The following is a 12,225-nucleotide window of genomic DNA, read 5'->3' as shown; positions in this document are numbered from 1 at the left end:
AAAAACCTCTGCACTAGTCTTTTCTTAGTTGTTATAAGAATTCCTCAAGAATTCCTGTTGCATGACTGTTATGGTCATAGTAGCTTGAAATGGAAGATATGAAAATTATTCTTTCAAGAAAGCCTATTATTAATATACTTATGGTCCACAGCTCTCAGCTACTGTTACAAGCATTTTCCTGATTAGCCATCATGGGTATTTTTTTTATTATGAAAAAGAAATTACCTAGCACTCACTCTGACTTACTATTCTCACTAAAAACAAGTCAAGGACAGTGTCTCCAAATCCTTGATTTGTCAACTTTCAGAATCTTAAGAATGTCTGTTCAACACTCTCCACAAATTCATTATTAATGTATAAAATATATTCCGTAAAGGCTCATGCATATTTGCCTACCCCCATCATCTCTCTTTCCTCTATCTCTCTTTGTATATTTAGCTTAGCCAATGGACCTGATGTTGATCGTTAGGTGGAATCAGAGAAGAAGGTGGTATCCAGATATCCTCATGAGAATCCCTGGTACTTATGGGCCTTTTGGATTATTAACCCCACTGGAGATCTAACGTATATTAAAGTCAAAGCTTCTTAAGCTCTCCAAACAAGAATATACGCCACATCTGTGCCTTACAGTTGGGGTGGTAGGAATAGGTGGTATTCCTATCCAGAAATGAATGTTTATTGCTTGTCTCTGCTTCTTATCTTAGCAGTTTGGAGTATGGCAGAGCATTAGGGCTAATAGAATACTAAATTTGGGTCATTAATCATCATATCTATTTTAATTAAGCAAACATTTATTGAGAACCTACTATGTGCTAAGCACTGAAATACTGGGGACAGAGAAAATATTAAAACAGATTCTCCTGTCTTATAGGAAATTAGCTTTGTTCCTAGTTGAGCCTTTTTGTCATCTGTATTAATTTATCCCATCCTTTTTCTAATTTGGTGCATTTTTCTATTATTTATATATTATCTCATTAGAAAATAAGTGTAGATGCCCTGTTTTTTTTTAACACAGCAAATAAATTCATTGCACAGATATTATCTGTAGCTAAGTTGAGGCAAGATTACCAGCCTTCATGGCACAAATGCTTCTGTTCTTATTTCCTCATTGACTTAGCAGGCTTATAGTTAGGATGACCATAGAATTTTTTGTCCAAACTGGGATGCTTTTGTGGGTAAAATAAGTATGTTGGGACAAGAGGTATAAACTATAATATATGGCCACCCTGCTTAAAGTCCTCCATAGAGGAGATGGTTTAACTTGCCCCAAAGAAAATGAATCTTTGTGCCTTTTCTCAATGGAGTATGGCTTCTCATTACTCTTGCAGTCAGGCCCATGGTATAATCTTGGTCTCTAATCTCTAAACCCTCTGAGGTTAAATATTAGGAGTACCTCCTTGCTTAAGCTAGTTATGTAATACTGGAAATGGGCTACTAAAGGAGAAAGGTATAACTTTTTAAATGCGGTCTTAGGGTGTTTGACAAAATAATAGATAATTGTTTATATCAAAATAATCTTACTGGGTAAGATGACCCATTGAAGTCCCTTTTAGAAAAGTAAAAATTATGTGCATAGTAGTTGGTCTTGAAGACTTCAGTCCTTTTACAACCAGAGAACAAGGGAGGGAAAGACATCAGGTCATAGTGTTTATCTACAGAAAAAGAGGCCAAAAAGCACACTCCCTAGCAGAGGCCTGTGAATCACCCATGGGCAATGAAGGACTGAAGGGAAGAGAGACAAAGAGCACCCCTTACCTGTAACTTGCCTGGGAAATGTGCTACCATCAGTATAAGGCAGCTTCTCCCCTCTATTCTCCATTCTCCAGGCTGATGCCATCCTGGACCAGATTTCTCCAAGGTTGTGATATGCTTATTGATGCACAAGACCAGTGTTGCTTGGGGAAGGAATATTGCCCTCTGCCTGAAGTTAAAGGTAGGCCCAAGTGATGCAGTCTCTGATTCAGTGCCCTTTGTTTTGTTTTCAAGCAGCCCTGGAAAAGTGGCATAAAGAGCAGGGCAAGTTCTTTATGTCCAACCCCTATGGCCCCATGGTTTTAAAGGGTACTTTATGGTGGAGAACCTGTTAGTGGGAGAGCTAGTTGATGGGCAACTTTTCATAGGAGGTAAAGGGGAAAAATAAAGAAAAAAAATAAAGTGTTCAAACTTGAAATCTTTCTTTTTCCCGTGCAAAGTTGTTTTTATTAAAGCACAGGGACAGGGCCCGTGGGCCGAAAGAGCTGCACTATGATTGTGAGGAGTGATTGATTGTATACTTTTAAGTTGGGCGGTAGAGATAAAGGAAGTTTCTAAAGTGATTTTCATATGTTAAAAAAGACTTATAGGATCCTGAAAGTCTGGCTGTTGTCACTGAAATCTTTAATATGGAAAAAGCAGGGAAGCCAGATGACCTACTCCTTATTTTATCATTTTTCTTGCCTATCATCCACTTTGGTTCTTCTCTCCTTTTGCCAACTACAAGCAGGAACACTTAATCATGTATGTGTCACCAGACAAATAAGTTTAAAGATAAGGTAACAAAGGCCAATTAAAATCTCCTCTCCCCTTACAAAGGGATTTAGACCAAAAAAAGTGTTCATTAGAACTGGACTTAGGAGCAGAGAAACTGTAATTAGTGAATGCTTTTTGGTTAAGCTAGTCCCTCTTGGTTAAGTAAATACTTTGGCAAAACCGAGACCTCCATGGTGATTGTGTCAGAAATCCATGAGCTCGTCTTTGAGTGTTTAAATTCCAGCACTATCATTTTCCTCATCTCTTTTCTCCCACTCCTAAGGCAACACCATCATATCTTCAGTTCTCTGCTCACTGGGTACTTTACAGATAATCAGAAGATTGTGAAAAAATGAAAAAGAGAGAAAAGAGGCAGTGAAACAGAGAAAAAGTGACAGTGTTCTGCTCTTGTTTGACTTTGACAACAGGGTGTTATAGGTTTGCGTGTGCATGTGCGCTTGTGTGTTTTAAAAAGCACTGATGCATCAAAGATTTATTCACTGAACAGGTTGATTTATTTAACAGACTTGACAGATGTCAAATTCTACCATGTGCTTACATAATTGTTACCCATTAATCAAAGCTATTATTTAGCCAAATATTTGTTTTAAAAGTATTTTCCTTTAAATGACTTTCTCTAGTCCACTGCACAGTCAATCAGTGGTTCATTTTTATTCTGTTCTGTTAACATCAGCTATTTTAAATTTAATCTTCCTAGGGCCATTTCATCTCCACCCAAAATCTATTCCTTTTTTTCCTAGTAACAAATTTCTAATTAAAATCACATCATAGGGAAAAATTTTTAAATATGTACAATGTCCTTTCCTGTTATTCTATTTTACACTCTTGATTTCCAAAAAAAAAAAAAAACAAAAAACAAAAAAACAGTTTCTCAACATATTGTTAAAATCACAGATCTGAATACTGTTAACCTAAGAAACTGGCTTTAAGGACAAAAGGACATGATTTTATGTGTGTGAGTGTGTATTTGTGAAGTGTGGAAGGTGGCTGGGACAGCTAGGGGACAGCAAGTGTGTAATTAGAATAAAAGGAAGTAGAGTCAAATTTTAAGTCTTAAATTTTGTTGAATCACCCTACTCCACCTGAACACATGTGCATAAAAATTATATTTTGTTCAACTCAAATGCATGCAATCTTTCTAGATTCTGTGGAAGGTAAAATATTGGAAGGCATTTTTGAGAAACAAAAATGTCTAATCACTAGCTACCAGTTTGAGTTCTTCTATTGAAATATACCATTTGGAAAAGCAAGAGGCTCATTTTGACCTTCCAGATCAAGGAGTGTGAAGACTTTAAGAAAGATGGGGGGGGGGGGGCGGGGAGGAAGGGAAATCCCACCACCACACAAGTAAGTCTTTGACCTAGTAAGCAAATACGTTTTTGTTGTTACTGTTGGGTAAAATGTACAAGTCTTCCAGAAATTAGACACTGTAATAAAAATGTACCAGCCCAAATTTAAATTGCTCACTAGACAGATGGTTAATTATATTCACAGCCACATATTTCACTGGGATAGTTTCAGACACTCAGCCAGTTTTATTTGATTAGCCAGTTTCCCTGTTAATATGTAAAATGACAGTTACTTAGGGCTTTTCTGTTCCCTTCTAAAAATATATTTTAAATAAGTGTAAATTCTCCTCAGCCATGAGAACGTCACTGCTGTAAATAAAATGTTTGGTTATGGCACCCTATTTGTAAAAGATGTAAGGCATATTCGTTCCCTGAAACCTAAATTGTCTCTATAGTTCAGAGAAGACTATTGGAACACCTTTTCTCACCAAACAAAATATTTCAGGAACTATCTGCACACTCTGCTCCTCCACCAAAAACAACCGTGGAGATATTCAAATGACTGGTTGACAGGCTTTTGATGCTTTTAAAAAACAGCCCTAGCAGCCCTACACACAAATCATGTCTCTTCAGATAAGAATCTAGAAAATGGAACGTTAGGAAAAGGCCACATAGCTAAGTACTATGCTGTGCACAGAATTCAACAATATGCTGGGAGCCAAAACCCAAAAGCAAAATATGAAACCTACTGATTCCAAAACGCAATCAGAAGCTCGACAAAAAAATCAAGTATGTCGATGTTGAGATGGAGAGGCCAATTTTTTTTTTTTTTTAACTTCGAAAAAGATTGGAAACCTTGCGCGGGTGATTCGGTCCCTCACGAATCAGACAGAGAAGCAGTCATGCTGAAACCACTGGATTCCTCAGCAGAACGGCGCCAACTCAGCGGCGCGATTTCCATACTTTCCCAGAGCGGGCCTGCTCCTCACTCAGGCTCGCGGCCTCCCGCCCCACCGGGTGTGCGAGACCCAAGCGGACCTATGCAGAGGGGCGCGGCAGAGCGAAGCACCAGAAGCCGCGCAGGACAGTGTCAATTCGATTGCCAGCGAAAGCGGGAAGGGGCCGAGGGCCAATGTTTGCAAAGGTGATAAGCTGGGCGAGGCTCTTTAGGACCCCCAACATAAGCCCGCCCGCGGCCCTTGGTTGGGCGGTGTGTGCTGGGGAGCGCTCTGTGGTTGGCAGGGGAGCCCCAAGCGTGTAGGGGGCGCTGGCGACCGTACTTCGCACCTCTGCCGCTTTGGCCCTAGCTCCCAGTCGCGGCCGCCGCGTGGGTTTTCCCGCTCGCACGGAAGCGTGTGGTCTTGGTGCCAGTTTCCTGGCCAGGATCTCTTCGGAACCAGCCCGAAAGAAGACGGCACACTGCAGTCTCCGATGCCCGGCTGCGTGCGTGCGAGCGCCACCGCTCTGGCCCGCTCGCTTCCCCTCCCCCCTCTCCCGGCGCGAGCACAGAGGCCTTTCCTAGATTGCAGTGCCTGTCAGGGTTGGCCGAGATCTCTCGCCCTTGCTGCCTCGCTCCCTCGTATACAAACACACACATGTACGCCATTCTCACACAGAGGTCCTCCCTTCCGTTTTCCCTTCCTCCTCTTTTAGCTCGGCTGCCCCCAATTCGTTCCACCCCTTGCCACCTCCACCTCGAGTCAGCCAGGGAGCCTGCGAGAAGGCCAGGGAGCTGGATGGCAACGCTGGTACTCACCTCACAGGCCGCCTCAAGAGGCGCAAGTCGCTGGCGGGCTCAGGCAGCGGGCGCTGGAACTAGCGCGGTCGCAGTCAAGGCAGGGCTGTCGCTGTCGCCGCAGCTGCTCTAGCCGCCGCCGTCGCCGCCGCCGCTGCTACTGCTGCCGCCGCCGCCGCCGCCTCTGCCTCAGCTCCATGCGCCAGGCCCGCCAGGTGGACGCGCCTGTGTCCCTCAGGCGCCACCGCCGCCGCCGCCGCCGCGGTGCTAGATGGAGTCAGAGCTGTCAGGCTCTGGCCCTGAAACTCAGCGCCTCAGTGACTATGGGCTGCTCCCGGGGTCCGTGCTTCGGGTGTACCACCGCTCGCTCGGGCCGGGACTATCTCAGCAGCCGGCTGCGCGCGCTGGAGCCCTCTCAGTGCGGCGGCTGCGGCGGTCCGCGGGAGAGAGAGAGAGGAGGGCGGCTGCTACTGTCGCTGTAGTCGTTAAAGCTATTGCTAAATGCTGCTACTGCCGCTACTGCTACTGCTACTGGTGTGGCGGTGGCGGCTGCTGATGCTGATGCTGATGCTACTGGTTTTCCTTCCCGGGTTCTCCCCCTGCCTCGTCCCCCCTCCTCCTCCCCTTTCTCCTCCTCCTTCTCCTCCTTCCCCTCCCTCCGCTGCTTTTCTCAGAGCCTTGGCGGGCGCTGCCTGGTCTCCTCTTCTCCCTGAGATGCCTCTGCCCATTCAGAAAGGTGCCCAGAGTGGGACTGCCTCAGCTGCCACCATCGCTATTGCCCCTGCTATTGTTTCCTCCAAAACGGCTGTTCTTGCTGGCTGCGTTCTACCCCCATCTCCCTTCCCCACCATAGCCTTCCCTTTCCATCCTGCTCTCTCTACCTTGTCTACGGTCCCTTCCCCATGTACCCCCTCCCACTCTGTCCGTCTGTCCCTCCCTCCCCTCAGGCGCCCGGGAGCGCGCACTGCGCGGCCACCTGTCATAAAGGGCGCGCACCCCCCTTCCCCACCCCACCCCGCCCCCCACTCACATTCTTGCAGCTAGCCTAGTGCACCGCGCCCGTGGCGAGTTCTTCCCTAGGCAGACTCACAGCTGGACACCACTCTCCCACATCTTTTAGAGCAGTTATGTGTACAGAGAGGGGCGCTCTGAAGTTTGGGGAATAAGAGTCCAATGGCTTCCTCCACCAAGCATCTAACCATTCAATCTCTACCTACCCTTAACTTCAGAGCCTAGGCCCCCAGGGGGGTGGGTCATGAAGGATTAGATGAAGGGCCATTCCCCAGAGAATTGGAGAAGGGCGTTTTCTGGAATAAAGAAGGAGAGAAGGGAACATGAATAAGCCCCAGGAAGGAAGAGTAATCTACCTGACTGCGGTCATTAAGAAATCCCTTAGGTGATCATTACCCTTCAGAATTCCTGGGAACCCAACAGGAAATGGCAAAGGATTGTAGAGCAACTTTAGAAGGGACTATTTAGCACCCTGGAACCCTGGATGTAAGGCTGGGCCTGAGCCTCTGAACCACCACCACTAGGAGCCAGGGCAAGAGAGGGAAATGTTGGTGCTAGAACAGAAGGGGTAAAACTAAGCTACTTTGTGTGCACTTGTTGCAGCAGCCCATTGCTAAAGCACGGCTTCACCAGTCAGTCAGGGCCCGATTTCAGGTTTGTCTACTGCCACAGCTGCAGCCTCATTTTGCTGCCACTGCTCAGGCTTTGAGACTGGATGTGTGCAACTTCTCACTGTTACCCTCAACAGAGTTTCTATGGCCTGTGACACAACCCCTCTCCAGAAACAGCACAGGTTGGAGGGGGGTAGGGGGGACAGAGATTTCTCTATCCCTAACAAAGTACAAGAGACAAATGTTGTAGATATCCCACTGTCAACAAAATATGGGTTTCCTTATCAAGTTTCATGCACTCTCCATGGGTCTTTCATTGCTGAGCAGTAAAGTGGCTGGGCATTGAGGGCCTTTTTACAATTTGTCATCTCCATGCCTTGGTTTCTGCCATTCCACCTCCCTGGAACATTCTTATCCTCTCCCCCCCCCCCCTCATTTCATATCTATGAAACTCATCCATAAATAATAGCCCATCCTTAGATAATTGACACTCACTGAGTCGTTACTATGTGCCAGATACTGTGCAAATTATTTTACTTAATCCTAACAATTTTATTACTCCCATTTTACAAGTGAGAAAATTGAGTCACAAAGAAGTTAGATACAGACAACTTGAGAAAAGAAACAAAACCTTTATCTTGCGTCTTATTTATCAAACACTATGCAAATACATTTGCTTCTTTCAGGCACTGGGATAAATATGAAGAAAAAAAGGATTTGGCTTCTGCCCTCAAAAACAAAAACAAACAAATAATATTCAACATGTGAAATGCTACACCATGGTATTGGATGGATCTCAAGTGCTACAATGAATTGCTCTTTTCCCATTGTTGGAAAGCATTGTTTTCACGTATATTAATGAAGTACACTATTCTTCTTTCTTAAAGTTAGTCACTTAGGGGCGCCTGCTTCGAATCCTCTGTCCCCCTTCTCTCTGTCCCTCCCTTGATCGCTCTCTCTCTCTCTCTCTTTCTCAAAAATAAACATTAAAAAATTTTAAGTTAGTTGCTTATTAGTTACCAGTTATAATTTGTGTCAATGCTCTCCATCCAAAGACTACCAGGTATGCACCCTCAGTTGAAAAAGTTAGGTTTATTACTTGTTACAGTGAGGGAGAATGTACATCAGAGATATTAGGGGTTGAACTGTTTCCCCTCTCAAATTCATATTTTGAAGCCCTAACCCCCAATACCTCAGGATGTGACTGTATATGAAGGTAGGACTTTTGAAGAGGTGATTAAGTTAAAATGAGGTAATTACGATGGGCCCAAATTCAATCTGACTTATGTTCTTTCATAAGAAGAGAAAATATGTACACATAAAGAGACACCAGCGGCATATGCAAACAGAGAAAAGACCATGTGAGGACACAGCGAAAAGGCAGCCATCTGCAAGCCAAAGAGAGAAGTTGGAGGAGAAACCACATGTACCAATACCTTTATATTGGACTTCTAGCTTCCAGAACTGTGAGAAAATATATAAATCTCTGTTGTTGAAGCCACTCATCCTGTGGTATTTTGTTATGGCAGCCCTAGCAGACAAATACAATAAGGACATGGGTGTCATAGTAAAAGGATGGTAGTAAGGACTTCTAGGCTTTGGGCTTTGGTTGGGTAATTTAGGGGAGAGTCTTAGAAAGTAGGGATTCATGCTGTATTAAATGCTGTCAGCAAGCAAGGGCAATTCTATGATTGGGAATCTTTTTTTTTCAAATTTTTATTTAAATTATAGTTAGTTAACATATAATGGAATATTGGTTTCGGGAGTAGAATTCAGTGATTCATCACTTATATATAATACCCAGTGCTCATCATAACAAGTGCCCTCCTTAATGCCCATCACCCATTTAACCCACCCCCCACCTACCTCCCCTTCAGAAACCCTTGGTTTATTCTCTATAGTTAAGTCCCTTTTACTTTGTATCCTTCTTTCTTTTTTTCCCCACATGTTCATATGTTTTGTTTCTTAAATTCCACATATGAGTGAAATCATATGTTATTTTTCTTTCTCTGAATGACTTATTTGGCTTAGCATAATACACTGGTTCCAAACACATCATTGTGAATGACCAGATTTCAATCTTTTTGATGACTGAGTAATATTCCATTGTATATATACCACATCTTCTTTATCCATTCATCAGTCGATGGACATTTGCACTTTTTCTATGGTTTGGCTATTGTTGATTATACTGCTATAAACATCAGGGTGCATGTACCCCTTCAAATATGTATTTTTGTATCCTTTGGATAAATACCTAGTAGTGCATTTGCCAAGTCATAGGGTAGTTCTATTTTTAACTTTTTGAAGAATGCAATACTGTTTTCCAGAGTGGCTGCACCAGTTTGCATTCCCACCAAGAGTGTAAGAGGGCTCCCCTTTATCCACATCCTTGCCAAAATCGGTTGTTTCCTGTGTTGTTAAGTTTTAGCCATTCTGACAGATATGAGGTGGTATCTCATCATGGTTTTAATTTGTATTTCCCTGATGATAGCTGATGCTGAGCATCTTTTCATGTGTCCGTTAGCCATCTGGAAGGTTTTGGAAAAATGTTTATTCATGTCTTCTCCCCATTTTGTAACTGGATTATTTGTTTTCTGGGTGTTTCATTTTATAAGTTCTTTATGGATCTGTATAGATTCTTTATCAGATATGTCATTTGTAAATATCTTCTCCCATTCCATAGGCTGCCTTTTAGTTTTGTTGATTGTTTCCTCTGCTGTGCAGAAGCTTTTTATCTTGATGAATCTTTTGTTTCCCTTGCCTCTAGAGACATGTCTAGTAAGAGGTTGCTACAGCCGAGGTTGAAGGATTTTGATGATGTTCTCAACCACATTTAAGTCTTATATCCATTTTGAATTTATTTTTGTGTATGGTGTAATAAAGTGATCCAGTTTCCTTCTACTGCATGTTGCTGTCCAGTTTTCCCAGCACCATTTGCTGAAAAGACTGTCTTTTTTCCATTGAATATTCTTTCCTGCTTTGTTGAAGGTTAGTTGACCAAATAGTTGTGGGTTCTTTTTTGGGTTTTCTATTTGTTCCCCTGATTTATGTGTCTGTTTTTGTGTCAGTACCATACTGTCTTGATCCAACAGCTTTATAATATAGCTTGAAGTCCAAAATCGTGATGCCTCCAGTTTTTCTTTTCTTTTTCAGGATTGTTTGGCTATTTGGGGTCTATTGTGGTTCCATACAAATTTTAGGATTGTTTGTTCTGGCTCTGTGAAAAATGCTGGTGATATTTTGATAGGGATAGCCTTACACATGTAGATTGCTTTAGGTAGTATAGACGTTTTAACAATATTTGTTGTTCCAATCCATTAGCATGAAATGTCTTTCCATTTATTTGTGTCCTCTTCAATTTCTTTCATAAGTGTTCTATAGTTTTCAGAGTACGTATTTTTTACGTCTTTGACTAGGATTATTCCTAGGTATCTTATTGGTTTTGGTGCAATTGTAAATGGGATGGATTCCTTGAATTCTTTTTATGATTGAGCATCTTAATAAATGTTACCTATAAGAAGGGTGTGCCCAAGTAGGGATAAAGTTTTTGTGCATGGTATAGTGACCTTGTTTTTGTTTGTGCTTAGATTACATTATGAGGTGTCCTTGATTTGTCTCTCTTTATCATGTTCTCAGAGTAACCTTGTCTGATGTTGGTATTTTGTGAGATTGTTTATGTCCAACAGGGAAACAACATGGCCTACCTGTGAGTGCCAAGCCAGATTTCATGTATCAGGGGCTGCATTTTTTTCCCTTACATGTGACTACTTAGCACCATTTATTAGTTGTAACTAACTTGGCCTTAGACAACTTACTTTACTTCTCTGTGCTTCAGTTTCCTCATCTATAATTGAGTAAATGGAATTAAACATAGGGTTGTTGTGGGAACTAAATGAAGGAATATATATGATATCCTTTGAAGTGCTTCATAAACAGGCAACATTCATTGAATGTGAGCTATTATCTGTTCTTGTTTTCTCCAACAGACTATTGAGCACAAATTACATATTATTATAGTTAGGTGTTGGTACTTTCTCCATGCTAGACTGTGAGTTCATTGAGGGCAGGAATATTGTCTACTGCCATAGTAATAATAGATAACTTTTATTGAGTGCGTTCAATGGGCAAGGCACTGTTGTTAGTTGTAGTCACTTCAGGAAAACTTTTGAGGGCCTATCTCTACCTGTAGTCTAGCCTAGGTGTCTTCCTCTCTGCTCCTATTACAACCTGGGTTTACCTTAATTACCACACCAAGCATATGATACTAACACTGTAGTATCTTCTAGCTTTATGCATGTCACGAATGGCAATATTCCCTTCTTTTTAAAGACTGGATAATATTTCTCTCTCTCTCTCCATCTGTGTGTGTAATATTTTATTTATCCATTTATCCATCTACAGATACTTAAGTTGTTTCCATACCTTGGTTATTACTGCTGCAATGAACACAGACGTGCAGATATCTCTTCAAGATATTGATTTCACTTGAGAGCAGGAACTTTTTTAAAATTAACTTATTTTTTAATTTACATCCAAGTTACTTAGCATATAGTGCAACAATGATTTCAAGAGTAGATTCCTTAATGCCCCTTACCCATTTAGCCCATCCCCCCTCCCACAACCCCTCCAGAAACCCTCTGTTTGTTCTCTATATTTAAGTCTTTCATGTTTTGTCCCCCTCCCTGTTTTTATATTATTTTTGTTTCCCTTCTCTTATGTTCATCTGTTTTGTCTCTTAAAGTCCTATGAGTGAAGTCATATATTTGTCTTTCTCTGACTAACTAATTCCACTTAGCATAATACCCTCTAGTTCCATCCACGCAGTTGCAAATGGCAAGATTTCATTCTTTTTGATTGCCCAGTGATACTCCATTGTATATATATACCACATCTTCTTTATCCATTCATCCATCGATGGACATTTGGGCTCTTCCCATACTTTGGCTATTGTCAATAGTGCTGCTATCAACATGGGGGTGCATGTGTCCCTTCGAAACAGCACACCTATATCCCTTGGATAAATACCTAGTAGTGCAATTGCTGGGCC

General features: G+C 42.2%; 1 protein-coding gene across 1 annotated transcript in view; it reads right to left on the bottom strand.

Annotated features, from left to right (window-relative positions):
• NEXMIF (neurite extension and migration factor) overlaps nucleotides 1-6,042 on the bottom strand; it is a 160,670-nt gene extending 154,628 nt beyond the window's left edge. The window contains exon 1 of the mRNA XM_081794401.1: nucleotides 5,575-6,042. The gene's annotated coding sequence lies outside the window, so the exon portion shown is untranslated. The remainder of the gene's footprint in view (nucleotides 1-5,574) is intronic.
• Nucleotides 6,043-12,225: the final 6,183 nt, after the last annotated feature.

This window comes from Panthera onca, chromosome X (assembly GCF_046562875.1).
Source record: "Panthera onca isolate mPanOnc1 chromosome X, mPanOnc1 haplotype 2, whole genome shotgun sequence".
Classification (NCBI taxonomy): Eukaryota; Metazoa; Chordata; class Mammalia; order Carnivora; family Felidae; genus Panthera; species Panthera onca.
The sequence above is the reverse complement of the archived record's forward strand: the minus strand, read 5'-3'. Positions and strand labels throughout refer to the sequence as shown.